Source organism: Anser anser (genome assembly GCF_964211835.1).
Source record: "Anser anser genome assembly, chromosome: 4".
NCBI classification, from domain to species: domain Eukaryota; kingdom Metazoa; phylum Chordata; class Aves; order Anseriformes; family Anatidae; genus Anser; species Anser anser.
In genome coordinates this window covers 24,801,932-24,822,709 of record NC_139724.1, presented here as the reverse complement: position 1 = coordinate 24,822,709, position 20,778 = coordinate 24,801,932, and the positions used below count along the sequence as shown (strand labels likewise).

Here is a 20,778-nt window from a genome sequence, read left to right as displayed (position 1 = left end):
TTTGAGATAAGGAGGGAAAAAAAATAATAAGGAAAATAAAAAAAAAATAGCTTCTCACAAACAAGCAGGGTTGGTTCGGCCAGAGTTGTATTTGTTAATGATTTTAATAGACTGCTTTATTCTGGAAACTTTGACACTGATTACAGTAGGAGACAGCACAGGGCTATTAGAAATATTTACTGCTCTTTAAAACACTGACTATTATCCTTGAAACAACTAATGATATTCAAACTGCTTAGCAGTGCCTTTGAGCTACCGAAATTCCTCTGCCAATGTCCCTACACTTTTTCACAGCACTTCTCCTGCCTAACAGGGTGTTCAAATTATTGGGCTGGCAGGCATACTTGTTGTATTCTTGTGATGGGCAGTATTACATTGACAATCAGTAGCAAGTCTCAGAGAAACGGACTGTAGAGCTGGACTGGTGTGGTGGGCTACAAGGCCAATTACAAACTTTGGAAAATATTATGGTGGGGCTGTGGATGAAGTAGGATGTGAAACTGGGAAAAAACAATGGATGGGCAAAGAAAGCACTGGGTGAAGAAAAGGGGACTTGAGGGAGTTAAATTGACAGGTGTAAGTGCTGAATACAGGATACAAAGAAATGGGGAGAAAAAAAGGTACAGAAGGATGAGGAAGTGCAGGATATTTCTCGTTTAGTAGTCTCTGTATGTACTGAATTAAGCTAAACCTTACTTAGGTTACGTAGAACTTAGATAAGAAAGATGACTAAGTAATTTTGCTTGTTGCAGACATAAGAAAAATTTGTTTGGTCCCCCTACAATATGATTAGAACTGAAGATATCTGTGTGAAGATTCAGCTTCAAATACCAGCATAAGAGTGGAAATTACTTTGAGTGTATTGTTTGTGTGGCAACAGTTAACTAGATGAATATCTAATTGTGCTCCTTAGATTATAATGGTGATTGTTATCAGACATGGAAAACATTAAAAATTCAAGATAATTAAGGAAATCATTAAATTCTTTGTTAGGAAAGCAGCATTCACAGTCTAATACCCTGGTATCTTTATAGGCAAGGAAAACTTGCTTTTATGCATGGAGTACCTTCTGAGAGAATTGTTTGGCTTTTCAGCATGCAGTTTCATTTTGTGTTATTAAACCATCCAGTACATCCCAGCTGCTGAGCACAACAGATTTCTTGGGGTTAATAAAGTATGAAATGAATAATTATTTTCATAACAGGATAAGCCGGAAGAGTTAGTGTAACATAGGAGATGAATTATTTTTGCAAAGACTGACTCCTGAAACTGAGAAAGTAGTCTCTTCCAGTCTACTCTTTTGCTTTCATTATGGAACATTTTCTAATGCATGATTCTGTTGGAATCTGTATTTCACCAGACTTACCTTCATCACAAAGCCTTTGAAATACGAGTCAGAATAGCTGCATAAATTATCTACTTCTGTAAAATAAGTCTGTGTGACATACTGAAGATGTGGTATGCCAAACTTGGTATTTATGCAACTATTATGTAGCCTTCATAGTGTAAATTAGTAGCAATTATTGCAGTCACTTTGTCTTGTAATGGTATAGACAAATTTAAGTACATCAGCCAACCCATTGAAATATTCAGAACTCAAGTTCTGAATCACCCAGGTTAGCTGTTAAGGTGATGCTTGCTGAGAGAAATCACTTCATAAATCACCTCCTGGGAAGTTTCCGTGGAACTGTAATTTCCTACAATGGTGTCTGTTAGCAATTTTATTACTGATGAATTTGCTGTGCATCTTTGGGTGGCTAACTTGCACTTCCTTTCAGCTGCCTGCCAGAATAAAATAGTTTCAAGCAACTGTAAATGGAATTCTGAGAAATGAACTTCATCTGATGGTTTTTGCAAGATATGTGAAAACATGTGATCTCATCTAACATGATTTTCCTCTTCTACTTTTCTCTTTAAACAAACAAACAACTTTTATTATGCATTTTTTGAAGTGTTGTGTATTTAATTGTCTGATCCATCACAACTTGAAGATGTCTGATAAGAAGAAAATGCTTGAACACTGAAAAGAATCATGCTTAGGTGAGGGCATAAAATAAAGAAATTATAAGGTTTTGGAACTTTGGTGGCATCATTTTAATGATGATTATGCATCTCAAAGCTATCTGCATGTATTGGAAAGAAAAAACAGTTTGTAATTTATGTGGCATACTGGAAATGGACTCACATTGCATGTAGTGGAAAGTCTCCTTATATGCACAGAACAAAGTGCAAGACTGTAAAGGAGGTCCAGCACACCATTTAGGGCTGTGCACACAGGCACAATATGTGAATACAGCTTTAGTACTGGGTCATTTGCCTTTAAGGGAAACCTGATTTTTATACAGACAGTTCTTTAAACAGGCAATATATCTCTATGTCTATCCATCTGTATTTTATTAAGAAGGTAAGCGGTCTGTATGCATGTGTATAAACCATTTGGAAATTTAAAAAGTGTTTGAATATCAGTACAAACTCATGCAGGCAATTTGAGATATATCCTTATTGATGATCTTTGAGTATTGTTCTGGAAATCAGATACACAAGTTTGTTTGCGTTCTTCGACCTAAATGGAATAAATCTCTGTTGTTGCTGCTGTTGTCATTGTTGCTTTGTTGTTGCTGGGTTTTGTTATTTAATTTTATTTCACTAGAATTTTTTCTAAGGAATTTTTGCTTGAGCCCAGAATGGTTTATTCCCAATCCTTTAGCAAAGTGTGACTCTAAATTTCTGAGGGGACTACACTTTCTGGAGAAAATCTGAAGATGATATGCTGTAGTATTAGTTAATTGACTGCTTATCAGCCAAATAACTACTTGAAATTTTAATCTGGACACATATGGAGTTTGTTGTTTTAGGAATAATAAACAATGAAAAGGGCATATTCTAACACAATCTGAGGTACTTATGTGTGGAATTAAATTATTTTCATAATTTTTGTAACTTTTTTTAACCTCTGATTAGCAAAGAAAGAATCTTTTTATTAAATATTTTTTCTAAGCTTAAGATAAGAATTATTGCTGGTCATTTTTATTATTTATTTGGTTTTGTGAAACATCTTACCTGAATGTTGCATCCATGGGAGGGTATACAGCCATGAAATAGACTGGTGTGTGATTATGTTAAATATTTCATAGAATTACAGAATTCTTAGGGGCTTGGACTTATTGTGTCAATTCCTTACTGCTAGCCTATTTGAAACAGAATTGCTAATAGCTTCTTACAGTGTTCCAGAATGAATGTTTAGACTGGTTTAGTTCTGAGATTCATGAGTACAAAATAAAACCTGAAAAAAAGTTTTTATGGACAAAGTGAACTTCTGAAAGTATTGCCAAAATTAAATCAAATAGTTTCCTTCTGGATTTGACTTGTTATATGTTTTTACTAATCAGATTTTGCACAAGAAAGAGTACTAATTTTTATGGCCATGCCTCAAAATCTCTTTAAATGCCATGTAAATCCTTAGTATGCTGTTATATCCAAGTCAATAAATGCAGCTTTGTTTTTTCTCTAGGCAGTGTAATTTGTTTTTCATGAATTACTATCCCTTCCACAAAATCTAATAACTTCTATAACAAACATCCGTCTACTGCGCCATGAAAATAAATAACTTTCCTAAGGTATATTAAAATCCTTGTTTTGACACCATAGTTTGCTAATAAATCATACTAAAACCCTTTGTTTGGATTCTGACATCATCTATAAATATAATATTTTACTGAATAGATTTCATAAGAAATGTATACCTACTTCAGAAAATAATTTTACTTTGTGCAAAAAGTTCAATTGTATATGTCTACACTGTTTACAAAAGATATTCATAAAATGATGCAAGTACATATACCTTGTTATTATGCAATGCTCTGATTTATTTTTATTGTTTTTTGTTTGTTTGTTTGTTTTGGTGTGTGTGTGTGTGAATGTCAAATGTTTTTTTTTTGAAATCTTCATTGAGCTTCCTTGAGTTTGTTTTACTTCTTTGTAAACTTAGCTCAGAATTAGTACATTAACATTTTTTTCAACAGAGCTTAGTGGCTTCAAAGGGAACTGAGTCAGATGGAAACATCCATCTTGATATTGGTTAATGTAAGCTGGTGTTATTTTCAGGTTTCTATATCTGATTTTTGTCATGGTGACATGTAATTATTTAACTGTTCCAACCGTACAGAGGCTAAAATCTTGTGCTTATAAAATTGTCATCATCTTAAGTTCATTCAGCTTACACTTGTTCCCAGGTATTTGTATTCACTTTTTTTTATTATTATTATTTTTTTGCCAAAAGCTGTTTTCCAGACATCTGTAGCTTGTTGGATACAGTCATACACTCGTAGACCTTGACAGTTCTGAAATACACCTTTTCATATTTCTGCAAAGATTCCTATGTGACTTCAACCTCTAAAGTTAAAAAGTTTAAATAATGAGTATTAATTTGAAATACTGTTTGTTTTTTGAAGTAATTTAACCATATTTTTATATATATATATTTATCAATATTGCCATGGACAGTAAAGACAGATTCCTCTTATCTAGTCCCCATATGGAATAGAAGGTTTAAATGGTCAGTTTTGAACTAGTTTTCACATTCCTTTCCTAGGCAATCAAAAAAAGAAACACCTTTGAAAAGTGGTTTGGCTTGAAAATATTTGAAAATAGGCTTGACCTATTCAGGACACTCATTTTAGGATAGAAATGAATCTTCCTATGAAAACTGCTGTTCTCTCCAATTGTAGAGGAAGTCTGGATAATTGCAGACACCCTGCCTTAAGACAGTTAGTGGTGCACAGGGTGATCTGTACAGTTTGAAACAGAGACAACTTTATCTCTACCACATAAAATTAGATAGTGGAGTATAGCTGTTGTATTGCATCCTATAATAAGATGTTGTTAAAAATAAATAGCTATATGAGTCTTTGTGTGATAGAAAGAAAGGAAAGTGTGGCAGGGGCAGAAAGGAAATTGCAGAAGATAAAGAACACTGATTTAGCTGTGTTTATTCTTATCAAAGCGTAATTGCATCTGAATCTAGAGACTCTCTAAACTTTTTCTAAAATAACTGTAAGAGCTCCAGAGAGGAAAAAAGTATTCAAAACTGGTTGATTTTAAAAATATGTTCATTTGAATTTAAAAATTATTTTACGTGACAGTAGAATAATAATAATAATAATAATTTTATTTTTAATAAATAATTTTTATTATTATTATTATTATTATCTCACTGGTTTATGTTGCTGCAGATCAGATTCCATGTACTTTTCCTAAACAATAACCATTTAGTGATCCTAAAAAGCACAGTATTAACATGTTTTTTCTGTCTTGTTAGTTTGTTTGTTTCATTTTATAACAAGTCCTTGACATAATATTTATGACTTGGACACTTTCATGTATTGTTTAAAGAGCACTGACATGTCTTCCTGTTCTACACCCACTCAGATATACAAACTACATCTGACTATAGATGATGTTGAACAACACAGAAATAGGTGAAACTGATTCTTACCTAGATCTATGATTGTTTATAGAACTAGTATTCAAGTTTCATTCTGTGGTTATCTGTCTCATCTATCTATCTATCTATCTATCTATCTATCTATATCTATATCACAGAATCTCAGAATAGCTAAGGTAGGAAGGGACCTCTGGAGACTGCCTACTTGAACGCCTATGTCCAAAACAGTGCGACCTAGTACAGTTTGCTCAGGGCTATGTCCATATAATTTCTCTGTATATCCAAAGTTGGAGACTCCACAAATTCTCCAGGCAATATGTGCCAGTGTTTGACCATCCTTGCAAGAAAAATAAAATAAAATAAAAATCTGATGTTTACATGGAATTTCCTGAGTTTCAGTTTGTGTCCAGTATCTCCCGTTCTATCACTGGGCACCGCTGAGAATAGTCTGGCTACATCTGTTTACCACCCTCTACCATGTATTTATACACACTGATGAGATTCTCACTGAGCATTTCTTCTCTAGACAGAACAATACCAGATCTGTCTCACCTCTTTTGAAAGGCACTTCAGTTGCTTAATCAACTCCATGACTTTTTGTAGGACACACTCCTGTATGTCCACATCATTAGGAAACTAATAAATGCCTCATTGCAATGTTGTTGGTTCAGTTGTTCTCTCTCATGACTATAGCAGAAGTTCCAACTTCAGAGTCTGAAAATTGAGGCAGAGCAAATGGTATCCTATTATGTTGGCACCAGTGTTGTTTTTTTTTTTTTTTTTAGTTTTTATTCAGGATATGTGTCCAGTTTTTTTATATATTTCCTGAAGCTGCATGTTTCCATGTGCAGGGGAAGGCGGGGGGTTTGGGGGGGGATAAAAAAATAACCAAGTAAGGGAAGTGCAAAACTGTGTTTCATTTGTTTGGTGGAGGTTGTTGTTGTTTGCTGGCAAAATTGTGACAGTTGCCTCCACCTATTTCAAATTTCAGAATTCTATTTTTACATAAATGCTTGTGTTCAGCTTTTTATGGGTTATACAATAGCTTCTTGAAATTTTTGTAAAAGTTTTATATAGAATACATTTCAGGGTATCAAAATAGATTTTGGTATTATTCTTAGTCTCTTAAATTGAAAAAAAATATTATACTGGTGCTGGCTAATTTGGATGCTTCGAATTTCTGCCCACCTAAGCATGTTAAATTACAGCCTGTTTGATACATCTGGCAGTGTTTGAGAGTTACGTCCAATGTGTTTCATGAAATTCATGAAAGAATTAATGAAAAGCAAGACATCAATGATCTTGTAAATCAGTTCATAAAAACACTGTTTTGGTTAGTAAACAATTGTTATAGAAATTCATTTTTAAAATTTAAGTTTATTCTGGTATCTGAAAAAAAATAAAAATAATAATCCTTGGCTAGCTTTTCTTGCATAATAGATTTCTTTAGACTCTTTGGCATTTAGCAATGCTACAATGATACTAGAAGTAACACAATTTGCTCAATAGTGCATGTTGTTATTCTAAATCTTAACAGGTTTGCCCTTGCAGGCAAACTTCCATTTGAAGTTGTGGCCTTCAGTGATCTCAAAATTTGTTTTATGTGACATGTTTTCTGAGAATTTTCATGATTTGGGTTATTTACAGTTTATGTTTACTTACAGTTAGTCTTCACAATTAATATGGACTTAGATATGAGAAAGGAAATTAGTCTAGCACCAGATTCTCATTCCAGAAGTCTTATAAATCACTTGAAAGAGAATAACAATAGTTTTAAATTTTATACTTAATATATTTACTTGGTAGACAATTCTAGATTTCTAATATAAATTAAAAAATAGATGGTTCCCTTACTGTGCATAACAATAATAACAGTACTCCACGATCCAGGAGATGAGCTACACTTTCTCGTCTCACAAAATTTCTGTTGGTTTGGAGGGAAGGGGGCAAAGGAACTAGAACCTGTTTTCAACCTATTTGTTTTATTTCCTGAAAAAGGAGTTGACATTTACCATAAACAGTTCTGCCTTTCAAAGTTAATCTAATACTTGTTATTCAAAGCAGAGAATCAAATCCAAACATCTTCAATCACTTTTTGCAAAACTGATCTGTTACTGAATTATTAATATTACTCATGTAATCATTAAGTGCCTACTGTTATCCGATATTTTATTCACTCGTACTATCATGGTATGCAATAAAATAAGTAGTGCTGGTCTAAAAGATTTGGCAAAATCTAAGCTGAGACTCGTTACTTGGGGGAAAAAAAAATAGTGTTTTGTGTGTTTGTTCTTGTGTTTTCCCTCTCTGACTTCTGATTTCTACAGGCTTCTCTTTTGACTTCTTTCCTGTTTATTTCATGTCCTTTGTTGTTTTTACATATTGCTTAGCATTCTGCATTTATTATTTTAAGAATACCTCAACTTTTATGCCAGTACAATATAATCACAAAAATTCACAGTGCTCTAGAATTTATCCTCATTATGTATTTATTGTACTGGACCTCCTAGTATAGCACAGTCTTATGGAGCTACCACAAATCATGCCCTGTTAGCAAGCTACATTTTTTACTGAGACAATAATATTTATTGTAGTAGCTGAGCAGTCCAGTGCATAAAAGCCATGTCCCATGTTTCAGCTCCTTTGTTGTGGAAGATTTCCCTCTTTCATTCCTGTCTCCCACTTAACGTTTCAATCAGCAATCTGATTGCTTGAATATCTAGAACGAATAATCTTGGGGGCTTTCTTGTTTGATTTTTTTGACAGTAGAATGGTCTTGCTACAACTTTTCTACTTCTTGGGGGAAGATGAACACACTCATTTTGGCACTTCTTAGTTACAAAATGTGGATTCTTCTTGCAGGCTACAGCTGAATCAATGCTAAAAAACCTTTGAATACAGCCTTGAGCAATAGTCGCTGGGAAGACAAAGGCTCTGCTGCAGCCCTGATCTCTGCTCCAACAGCAGAGACAGAGTGCCAGCTACATCATTGTCTGCAAAGAAGCTTGAAAAGCCCTCCTAGCATAAATGTCTCAGCTGTGTATCCAACTGTACAGAGCCTGGATTAACCAGGTTGTGCACCACCTGGGATGGCTCTGCAGACAAGGGTATGGCAGATGGCTTTGTATAAGCAAAGCTTCATCTCTGCCTTCAGCACAGCCCTGCCTTTATGATTTCAGTCAGTTGGGTTAGAGTAGGTAAGAAACCTACAATACATGAGCTTTACTAAGCTCTCCTCCTCCAACATCTTCTTCACATTATTGGATATAAAGGTACATGCTAAGGAGGGAGTAGATTTAGAAAGTGCTGAGGGGAAGATGCAATGTTTAGAAATTTATTTATTTATTTTTACAGAAAATTGTGTATATACTTCTGCTATTGTGAACTTCCTAATGAGACTACAGTATTACCTAGATTGTAGCTTTCTTCAGTGCTTCTTTATCATTACTATTTTTTGTTTCTATCTTTGACTCCCCCCCCCCCCCCCATTATGTCTTTTTTTTTCCCCCCCTTCTGTTTTTATTACCCCTCCTTCCAAGAATCTTCTTTCAATTTCTGGCTCTCCTAACATGATTATCTCCTAACTTTATTAGTTTCATTTTTAGATATAAAAAAATATTTTGTTCTTCTCAGTCCTTTTTTTTCCCCCATCCTCTTAATTCGCATATGAAATTGGAATTATCATGAAGCATGCTGATTCCACATGAAAATCACAATGAAGCTCTGTATCTCTTTGAAAATACCTCTATAACTACCATTGATTTCATGCAAAAACACACAATGACAACAAGTGCTATTTAGTTCTATTTACTGTAGTGTTACTGAATAGTTAATGTTGAGCTTGTAGACAATGATTTAAAATAAAGACTAAAGACTAGAAAACAGAGTAAAGGTATATTGTAATGTGCAAAATGATTCTGAACCTTTTGTACACTCCATTAATACAAGATGTCAAAATATTACAGCTCTCCTCAATGCAGTAGTCAAACAGTATTTAACAAAATAACTGACAATAAAATAACAACAACAATAAAAATTAAGAAAAGCATTTTTAACTCCAAAAAGGCAAAATTCGGTAATTTTAATTTAGTGTCCATGCAGTAGTATAAGGTAAATTAAAGACAATGTGATGGGTATTCATTTATATTTTTAGAGCAGTTGAAGCTGTGAAAAAAAGAGAGCACTGCCACATGCTATCAGCTGAGCAGTATTTCCTGTAAAAAAATAAATAAATGAATAAATTGTTACTGCTGTTCTTATCTATACTTTCAGACCTTTCCACAACATGACACCAGCACAGATGGCAAGGAAATAACACAATAAATCCCACAAAACACAATAAATAGGAAGCTTGTTGCCATTGGACTAGGTGCAAATCACTGATCAGTACAGAATGTTTGTCCTTATGTGCAAATGCCTCAGTCCTCCAGAAAGCTCAGATCTGTGAAACTTATTTATCTATTTGCCTTGAGTCATTTCTAATGCTGGGTGACCACAACTCCTGCTCAACCTTCAGGGAAACAAACCATGCATACCAAATCTCTCCTGATTATTCTGATGTACAAGTACCATAGGCCCAGATCTACAAGTTTTGTTTTTAGATGCTTAATTCATATTGATTTAAGTAGGGCTATGTATCTAAGTGACTTTGACATCAAAAACATTCCCTTCTGCTGTTTATTGCAAACAAAATGGCTTGTCTCTTGAACTTTTAAATGAGATTGTACGCAGTAAAACATGAACTCCTATTTTCTTTTCCATGTTATAGAAGCAGACACAATTCTAAATGTTTCTTTCCTTTTTGAGAACAATCACATTGTATGCCATAATCATGCATTCATTTCCAAAGGTTGAATCCTACTCCTGTTTAAGTTTATGGAAAAAGTCAAATTTATGGCAACATTGAAAATAACAACCAACTCCCAAAAGAGTAAGAATTAAGCTAAGTGCTACTAAATGTTTCCTGACTTTTTTGCTGTATCAGCTAAATTTGTACTGTGAATAAAATTTGTGTAATATGAAGACTTTTAGAACCACATAACAGTGTTCTGTAAAGATTTTGAAACTGTAAGGAAATATGGCTTTTCTTCTATTTTTAAAATATAATTCTGGAAAAAAAAATATTTACAGACTATCCAACATTTTCAAGAATGAGGAAAACATGCAATTTTTTAAATTTTTGTCCAATGCACTTCAAACAATTTTGTTCAGCATTAACCATCTCTCATTATGTTCCAAAACACATTATGACTGACTCAGCCTGCCATAATACATTCTGTTTTAAAGCGTCAGCTCAATCTCAGAAAGAAAATAAACCTCAAAACAGAGATGGATAAAACCAAGAAAGGTACATGGGATGTTTAACTGAAATATTACTAATCTTTGGGAGAGCAGGAAGCTAAGGTAATTCTAGGTAGAAAACAAAACAGTCTGAGAGAATAACTTTTAGGAAAGGTTAGAGTCAATTTCAAGTTTGAAAGGGAGTCTAAAACCACATAGTTGTCTTTTATACTAAATATTTTTCACAACTCTGATGATTTTTCACTTTACAGTAATCCCTTTTGCAACAGAGAAGGGAATCCCCAGTTTTCTGATGCTCTAACATTGCAGGTAATGCTGTACTGTATAAAGTCTGGCATATATAACTAATTGCCACATCAGTTTTATATGTGTCCAGAGGTTTTATGATGGTAAAAGTATTTTCTTTTAATTCTGATTCTTTTTCTTGATTAAAAAACAAAAGCAAACTTGTTTTCTATTAATAATATGGGTGTGTTCAAAACATTTATATTTCAAGCACAACAATGGTTGCTTGTTTTCTATTAATAATATGGGTGTGTTCAAAACATTTATATTTCAAGCACAACAATGGTTGAAAGAGTATAAACATTCATGAGCTGGAAAAATTTTGATGTTTTGATGCACACTTACTACATGCTTCATGCCAGGAGAGAAAATTGGACACACTTGGTTGTGATGAATCTCAGCAAGACTTTCACACATGAAATATCAAATGGTAGATGTGTTTTATCTGTGCTAGATGGAAGAAGAATATAAATGAGGTAAAGAGTTACGCATGTAACCTGACGTTTCAGGTAACATTTTTTCAGACTTGTGTTAGTAACATTTAGATTTGTCACTTAGGAGAATTGCACAATGCCTCTAATGTATTGCTAAAGAATGATTTGTGCCAGGGATCTTTGGTTAATTATACTACTTGTAAAAGTATCCCAACTCATGTGTTCTGGAAAAAAAAAAAGAAAAAAAGTGGGCATTGTAGGACCTCACAACTGAAATATGATTTCTATTTCATGAATGTTGATGATAGCAGTAGCTGTGAATCTCTGATATACAACACTCAAACCTGCTCTTTTTTGACAGAAGCTATATTTTTATTTTCATTTCCAAGCAAGTGAACCACTGCTTCATAGGAAGGTGTACTATGAATTATTTTGTATCTGATTAAAGAAGATACTGCTTATGTCAGGAAATTAAAATAATTACAGTAATTACTCCTGAAAAAAAAATAGAACTACTATAGTGAGAATAGTTACATATTTTTTTCTTTTGGTAATGGTTTAATTTAATTTATGAGATATTAAAATTTTATTCATACTGTTGACATAAAAATTTTAGAATCCACGTAAATCATAATGAAACAAGATGACTAGAGACAGAGGTGAAGAAACTAGATCCTGCCATACGCAAATAACTTCTACTACTTTAACTGATAGCCATAACATTTGGCAAGACTGCAATACCACTTCATCACCTTGTGCTAATATGCTCACTGGCATAAGCAAAACTATTGGTTTTTATTCCAGAGATTACATTCCTAATGTTTTCAGGAAACTTGGTGGTAGAAAGCTGGAAAGCTCCTCCTTAAATAGTCAGATTCTTAGCTCTGTATCTTCTTAAGGAAATATAGCACCTCAGTGAATATGAAATTGTCATTTACAAATTGAATACATCAAAAATATTTCAATAAAATAAGGCAGAATGGGAAAAGGATATTCATGAGTTTAAAAAACTGCAATAAACATGAAAGGGTTCATTATAAAGACATTGTTTTTAACCGATTGTTATTGGTGAGATCTAGCAGGATTTGTTCTTTTTAATATCTTTTGATTCTCTGGAATAATCTCATATTTCAAACATCACCTTGAGCCCTCCATAACGTGGTGAGGCTATTATCAGCTCTTATTGATAGGGAAAATAAATTATTAAAAAAAGAGAGAGACAGAGCTCGTTTCTGTGAAATAAAATTTACTTCAGTGCTACCTTTTATAGGAGACATAATAGGCAAATTCAGTCTATTTGAGATTGTGGAAGGAAAGATGTTCTTGTTAATGGAAGAATGAATCAAGGACTGGGCTGTTTGCTCATAAGATCCAGAATGGAGCTTCTTTTCTCTCAGCTTTTGGTAGAAGTGTTTTGCTCTTTATTGACAGAGGACAAATTTTACACATACATGGGTACAGAAGCATAATATTGGAAAATATATAAGTATTCTTACTGCTTGCAAGACATGAAGTGAAACTGATACATAGTGTCTCAATTTCAGGTAAGGCTTCTTCCTTATTTAGACATTTATCATATAGGAATAATTCATTCTTCAAAAGAGATATTAGATGGGTTTAATTTTTGAGCTAAGGCTATATATGAAAGAAAAAGTTTTGAAAATGATGGTGAGGTCTTATTATTACTGTAAGTCAGGCAGAACTGAGTTTATAGCTTCTCCTTCAAGGGGAAATATTGATCTACAGATATGGGGCCCAAGGAAACCTGGTAGTATTGTGGTTCTACTAATAAAAACAATTGTTGTCTGTTTAACAGCGATAACCTATCATAAACAAAGTTTCAGAGGAAATACTTTATGATTGTATCTGTGAGTATATCTGAGCACAAAATAGTAGAAATCAGCAGAGAACTTTTGAGGGCTGCTTTAGGTGAAAATCTACATAATATTTGTTGTTACAGGTGAATTATTGAAACAAGTACTCATCATGAGGTTGACCAAAAGTATTTATTAGGCAATGATAAAACAGAATTAATGATCAAATAGAGAAGGCAGTCAAGCATTCTATTATGGTTAAACGGTAGTCAAACTCTCTACTGCTTACTACATACCAAATAATTAAGTTAACTTGATGCATACAGAGTGTTATTTAAGCTTGACACATATAAATATTGCATGCATTTAAAAGATGACACTTACCTCACTGCAAACAGCAGACATTGGATACAGGATATCTCAGCCTCACATAGTAGCCTTGAGAGGCATCCCTGCTCAAGCGGAGATCATCACAGTATAGCCCACTGCTGTATAGGTGAGCTCAATGGGCCCTAGTGGCTACAAGTAGTTGTAGTGTAAAATTGTTGAGTTGTACTCTAACTTCATCCTTTTACATTCATGTAACATATGCTATTTTTTTTTCTCTTTCTTATTAGCAGTTCCTCAACTACACTGCACTGGAATTCATGTCCTTAAACAAGGCTTAGTCCCTGGTAAGGTGTGACTCTTATGAATTTACAATGCTTGTGTCCAATTAGGCCTGTTTAGTAGCAACACCTGAGCCAGAGTGCTGCCAGCACAAAATAGAGGGAGTGTCTCCATCACAGGTATTGCCCTTGAAGTTACTTGAGCTGTGCAAAGGGATGCAGGGCACCTCCCAGCTGAACTTTCTCAAAAGTAGTTCCCCATTCAGTCTGCGCTATCATAAATCAAATCAACTACTGGAAAAGAAAACGCTTCCCTCCTCTTCTGACTCAAGTCTTTCTTGGTCAAATGAATTGTTTCTGTATCAGTTTTGCAAAGCATATTTAATATCTTATTTGGAGGCTTTGTTGTGCTCAGTTGTACCCTGCTGTTCTTTGTGAGAAGAGGAGAGAGAAGCATCAGATGTTAGCTGCAAGTTCATATGACTTATAAATGAGACTACATTTTAAACTTAGTAGTTTTAAATTCTGGTGTATGTACTCTTAAAATATAAGAGGATTCTGAATGAAACAATCGTATTAGTCTTATCTTGTAATTTCTAATCAAGCAAACCTATTACCTGCAGAAAAAAAGTCTCACAGTCAAAGATTCCTGAACCGCATTCTCATCTACTCTGCCATAGATGAAAAAATGCATGGCTGCAGGAAACTTGAGCAAAAAATATTTTTATCATCTTCTCACTACAGTCTATTACCATGCATCTCAAGTCGTACAAGAAACTGACTTTCAAAGTCAATCTCTTTACATTACAATTTCATTTTGATGTAAACTGAATATGGTTGTAATACAGCAGGATCTAAGTGAGTGCACATTTATTGATTCTTTAGGAAAGGTTATATGAATAAAGGCTAGATGAGAAACTGTGAACATACAAAAGTACATCATCACATAAAACAGAGTTCTGTTTTTCTCACCAATCTGGGAAAGTTAAACCAAAGCAAAATGATCCTTTTTTGTGACTCACAACAATTTAAAATTTCAAATATTAGATAGCATTGCTGAATTATCAGTATAATTGCTTTTCTTGTTTATCAGAAATGGTAATGAAAAATTCTCTTGTTCTCGAAGACATCATGTCAGAAACTAAGAAATTAAATTTATGAAATGCTTTCAGAATATCAGCTAAGTATTCACAGACAACTTGGTAGCAACCTGACACAAAATTCATTTAGTTCATTAAAAATTCTTCAATTAATTATAACTAGTTCTGCCTACAAAATTTAGTTGACCAACATGTTTTTATCCAGTCTGTAAAGCTAATCCAAGGAAAATAATTTGTAAGAACTAATTCAGGAAATTAAGTTAGGAAACAGTCCCTGGAATTTTTCCTGTACTGTAGCATGAGGTCTCAGCTTGTGCAGGATTGTAATTCTCATCTTCCACATATTCAACCATTATAGTGTTTGTTTAGGCTGTAAAGTGGGAAAGGAAAACCCTGTTGAATTTGGTACTGCAAATGTTTTTCACAGCAGAACTCTTGGTTGATTCAACAATTTTTCCTGAATTTTCAGACAAGGTCTTCTGGTAGGATTTTTCTGACCTTAACTTAAACTCAGCGTAGCAGCAGTAAACAAGAAGAGTTTATTGCAACAAGTTTATATAGGCTTTTCTTTTCCCTTCCTCTGACAAAATAAAAATATGAGAGTATTCACACAATACCTTAAAAAACCAAGGCTTCTCTATTACCATTAGTTTTGCAAAGGGGTTATACTTAGTAACTGAAAAAACTTGTGCCTTTTATTGTTGTTTAACAGCCTTAATTATCTCTGTATAGATTATATTGAGCACATCATTGCTCAACCAATTTGTTTCTAACTATAAATCATAATTTAACACAGAAAAAATGAATTGGAACTTCGTATAAACTTTGTATAAATAACTGATGTTTATTCATTCTGATGAGCATATTTAAACCATAATCAGAAAGATTCAAACCTGAAATCTGCAATAATTTAAATCTACTTACCTTAACGTAGATCTGCTTAGATGCCTGAAGATAGGTATGGATACAAGTCTTTATGCTAGAAGAACAGACAAAATAATCTTGGAACAAGAAGGCTGACTTCATAAGTAAAAATGAAATCTAGTACAGTAAGAATAAAGGCATTATCTTGTATGTAATTTACACCCCCCCCCAAAAAAAAATAAAAAAAATCAGTTCCCAAAGCTGATTAGATTAATTCTAAAGTGTTTAGAGTTCTTCAGATTAGCCCTTGTCAATGATAATCTGAGAGCTTAATATTTAATTCCGTAGTATATATCCAAAAATGAATTGAAATAATATGTTACTCTTCCTCTCTGCTTATCAATAGAGAGAACTTTTGACTAGGAGAAGGAGAAGCAATAGTTTTGCTACTACTTACACTACTAGCTTCTGAATATAAATTACAAGGAAAATGGTGCATCTTCATCAGTTCTCCTGTCATTGTAACATATTGGATAAATGTATCTGGGACGACTTGTACCATTTATTTATTTATTTATTAATTACTTTTTGTAATATAGTTCAAAAATTAACTTATGGTTTCCTGTTCTTAAGATTTTAGAGTTTTGTGATAGTTTAAGCAATATTATCCATTCAGATATATTTATTTTCTTTTAATTAGAAGTCTTTTTAAAATTTATGCTCAAAATATGAGTTATAGATTTTGATAAAAAGTGCATCAAGTTCATGTATTCATCTGTTTATATCAGTGCTATCTTGGATTCATGGAGTGGACAGAAAGATTGGTTACTCTCTGACCCTCTCTGCTACTTACTGTTCGTTCATCATTATTTTTAGATCTACTGTCATTATTCAATATCTTGGAATGTCTTGACCAACAAGGATAAAAAACTCTCAGTAGCGATGAAAAGAGCTCACTTTGAGGAAAAAATATTTTCTTGACAGGACAATATATTTCTTACCACTGAATACACAGATGTTATTGTAACTAGACAAAAAGATGGTATTCACTATAGTCTGGGTCATGACTGTGCTAAGAGTAGTTAAAAATAATAATATTAATGATGTTATCAATATGTAATTATAGTTGTCATTTAATAAAATTGTTATTGATGTAGACATTGTACTTATTTTTTAATGTTATAATCTCTTTTTCAATACTTAGGGTTACAGTAATTAATATATTCCAAAAAGAATAGTAACACAGAAAGTAATCTTCAAATTTGCACAAAAAAAAAAAAAAGGTCCCTACAGACTTATGAATCAATGTGGCTTTTGATTTTCAGTTTATATGATTACTTGAATTATGCCTCAGTCTGAAGATGTGGACTGATCATGTCAGACCTCTACAGCTGATAAGACACAAGACAAAACTTTTGAAATTTGTTGTAAAGGAAAAAAGTCTGTGGCAGAGAGTGGGTTTAATTTTTCATTGTGTGTCCATAATGGGAAATCTTTCTAACTGATAGACATGAAAAGGAATTTCAAATGTTCTTACATGATCACTTTGAGAGTGTGTAATGCTTGCTGCTGGTAATTCCATTGCTTTTCCTGATACCTGATAGGCATCACTACTGACTCTGGGCTTTATATTTTGATGGATTTGGGAGTTGGAATAAACACCTTAATTACGGAGAGATTTATTTTCTGCATCAAATATTTGTGGTACTTGAGAAAGGAGTATATTAATTCTCAGTAGATGTTTCTTGTTTTTCATATGCAAATAAACCTGAATTAGTTAAACTTAGAGTTATCATCGTGTAGCTTTCTATAATGTCTTGCTAACTACAGGCGGTGCTTAATTCACTGGCTTTTGGCAGTAAATATTTGCATTACTACATGCTGACTTTTGAACTACTACACACAGCTGATTTTGGAAAGTAAAGATCCAAAAGAAAATTGTGATCCACTTTCTACAAGTATTCCATCTAATGAGTTCATTAGCAAAAAAGTTCATCAGATTTGGTTTTGGTCCTTGTGCTATTGTTTAGTTTATAAAGGTAAATTGGAGTCTGTAAAGGCAGGTCTGACTGTTGGAAATATTTTGGCTATGGTCACTTACCCAGCCTAAAAAAGGGAGCACACCATGAATGGTTGAATATACACTCATTCATTGCTGATGAGATTGTGAATAACTTATAACAATTTAAGGAGGAAAAAAAAAAAAGTGCTCACTGCATACAAAAGATTTGTTACTTTCAAATTGAGATAAAGAATGTTACTTAAGAGACAAACTCAATAAAATTGTATCCTGGTTACAGACAATTTGCTGTAAATGAAGCTTGAAAAATCCATATTATATAATTTCTTTATTATCCCAGATTGTATGTAGAAGGATGATATTGTGATTAAGGCAATGGACCAGAAAATAGGCAATTCTTGCCCTCCATATACAATATAAAAAAAAAAAAATGACATCTATACTGGTTCTAAACTACATAAAATCACAATTTATAACAAATATGAAGTCTTTCATAAGCATAAGCATAAGTCTTTTCATAAGCATATCTTATATGAAATACAAATTCTGACTAAGTAATAATTGTAAATTAAACTTTGATTCTCAGTGAAAACAAATATACATGAAACAGTATTTCCTTTTTTTTTTTTTTTTTTTTTTTTGTATCAAATTGCCCTTCTGGAAGGCAAAACAAAAGCCTACTCTGCTTTGGCAACTGATGTGATTTCTCACAAGAAAAAATATTTACTGTTAATCTTTTAAAAACATGAAAATTCTTATCTTTGTACTCAACAGATTATTATGAAGTTCACTTCTTATACAGGAAGTTAAAAAATATTGTTAGTCTAACAAAAGATCTTAAATGTTAATTAAAATTGAGCAAAAAATGTATTGTGGTTAGTCCAATTTCAGTGATGCTGCCATTTACACTCTAAATGATCTAGTTAATGCTAAGTAAATTTCATTAATACAGTTATAAAATGTAATTGAGAAGCTTACTAATATGTACTCCTGTTTGTATGGTGTAACGCTCATACTTCTTTTCACTCTCCAGGCAATCAGACTGCCAGTACCCATCTCACTCAAGAAGGTGGCACAGAATCTTGCAGTGAGTTGTCAGCATTCAAAGTTCTTCGGTGAAGTGACTGTAATGTTCATAAAAGGTGTTTTTTTGATGTTGTTGTTTTGTTTTCTTTTTTTTTTCTTTTTTTATTTTTTCTCTCTTGTCATCTTTGCCTGGATAACTATCACATGGATTCTTTCTTCTTCCTCATTCTAGAGTCCAGTTTGGGAAATTTTCATTATTGCTTTCCATTTTCTTCTTTCTTCACTTTTGAATCTCCACATTGCATACGAATTTAGTGTATATGTCAGTCTTTCCCATTTGGATACCCTCTTTGTTATCCCCAAACCAAGTTTTGAGCAGCTCCCAGGTCTGAATTACTTTAACTGAGTATTGGTGAGATGATCGTTGCTGTGGGGCCTCCAGTGATACTCTGCATGTTCTTTTGTCATCATATAGCTAGTATAATTTCATGGAGTAATGGTTTTAAACTAAAAGAGGTTAGGTTTAGATTAGATATTTGGAAGAATTTATTTACTCAGAGTATGGTGAGGCAATGGAACAGGTTGCCTAGAGAACCTCTGGATCCCTGGAATTGTTCAAAGCCAGGTTGGATGGTGCTTTGGACAACGTGGTCTAGTGGAAAGTGTCCCTGCCCATGGCAAAGGGTTGGAATTGGATGACCTTTAAGGAGGTCTCCTCTAACCCAAACCATTGTATGATTCTATAAGATTAATAAAGGATAAGGGCAAGAAAGTAGGGGCAGAGTCTCAAGAATCAGCAGAGGCAGATGACTCAGAAGAGGCTAGTGATTGAACACATCAGTTTTGGACATCAGATTGGATACAGGTTCAGTTTGTCAGAGGCAGGGAAATGAAACTGCACTGTGATTACAGTCCATAGGTGTGGGCAGATGCTATCCTACCAAGCAAGTGTGCAGTTTATGCCTGAGGACAAGTACAGATGGAAATTTGGCTATTGGAATACTGTGTTCAGTCTGGTTTTCGTTCTGTTAATCACAAGAGCTGAACCATAACATATTGCCCACGCCTAACACATTGCAAACCCTCCTCAACACTTTTTAAAAAGTTTTGGGGAACATTGTTCTGTTCCCCAATAGCTGAGAAGGAAGTGGAAATTTTTTACAGATACAGATGTAAAACTTGGAAATACTGGCTCCTAACACCTCTGTCCAGAATGTGTTTCTTTCTGTGCTGACAAGCTATCCGTAACTCCAAAGCCTTAGCTGATTCATGCTTATGCAGTTGTGAAGTAGCCCATGAAGTTAAAAGTGAAGGAGAACAGGCCTACTTTTCTTTCACTGATAATTTATATCAGGAGTCATGTGTTTAGGTGTGAAAAATACAATAACCACTCCACCAGAGTTTCCAGTAACCTGTTTTGTAAATCATTGTTTTGTCTTGAGAAGTTGCAGGAATTTAGTATATGTATTTCTTTGAGATTTTATTTTAAGAGGAATAAAGGCTTACCCCATAAATTCACAGATTAAAGGAAAATGTAAAGCAAGAAAACTGATGGAATTATGGGTATTATATATTTTAAAATAAATTTTCATTGTGAATGGTTTCAAAATCTTCATATTAAGCCAAAAACATGACATTGTTATTGAGTTTTGAGGGTGGTTTTGCTTTTAGTGTTTTCTAAGTGCCCTAGAGGTCAAATGAGACTGTATTACAGATATGGAAGTTAAATTGCCTCAAATGATCACAGTTATAGCTATTACTTGTCACAGTCAGATGTTACAGTAGGTAGTTAGATAATAAATATTAAAAAACAAACAATTATTTTTTTCTGGTAATGAAGGTTGTTATGAATTTATATTTGTCAATCATAATAAAATTATGTA

The 20,778-nt window shown here is 33.4% G+C and overlaps 2 long non-coding RNA genes across 2 annotated transcripts in view; one reads left to right on the top strand and one right to left on the bottom strand.

The window, feature by feature from the left end:
- The window catches only part of LOC310899227, a 128,270-nt gene that overhangs the window by 77,235 nt on the left and 30,257 nt on the right, over positions 1-20,778 (top strand). The gene's annotated exons all lie outside the window — the stretch shown is intronic.
- LOC310899224 lies at positions 9,045-18,905 on the bottom strand. Its single transcript, XR_014584093.1, has 3 exons — positions 13,662-18,905; positions 11,375-11,479; positions 9,045-9,657 (listed from the first exon to the last, which is right to left on the bottom strand). It is a non-coding gene; the product is annotated as an uncharacterized lncRNA (long non-coding RNA).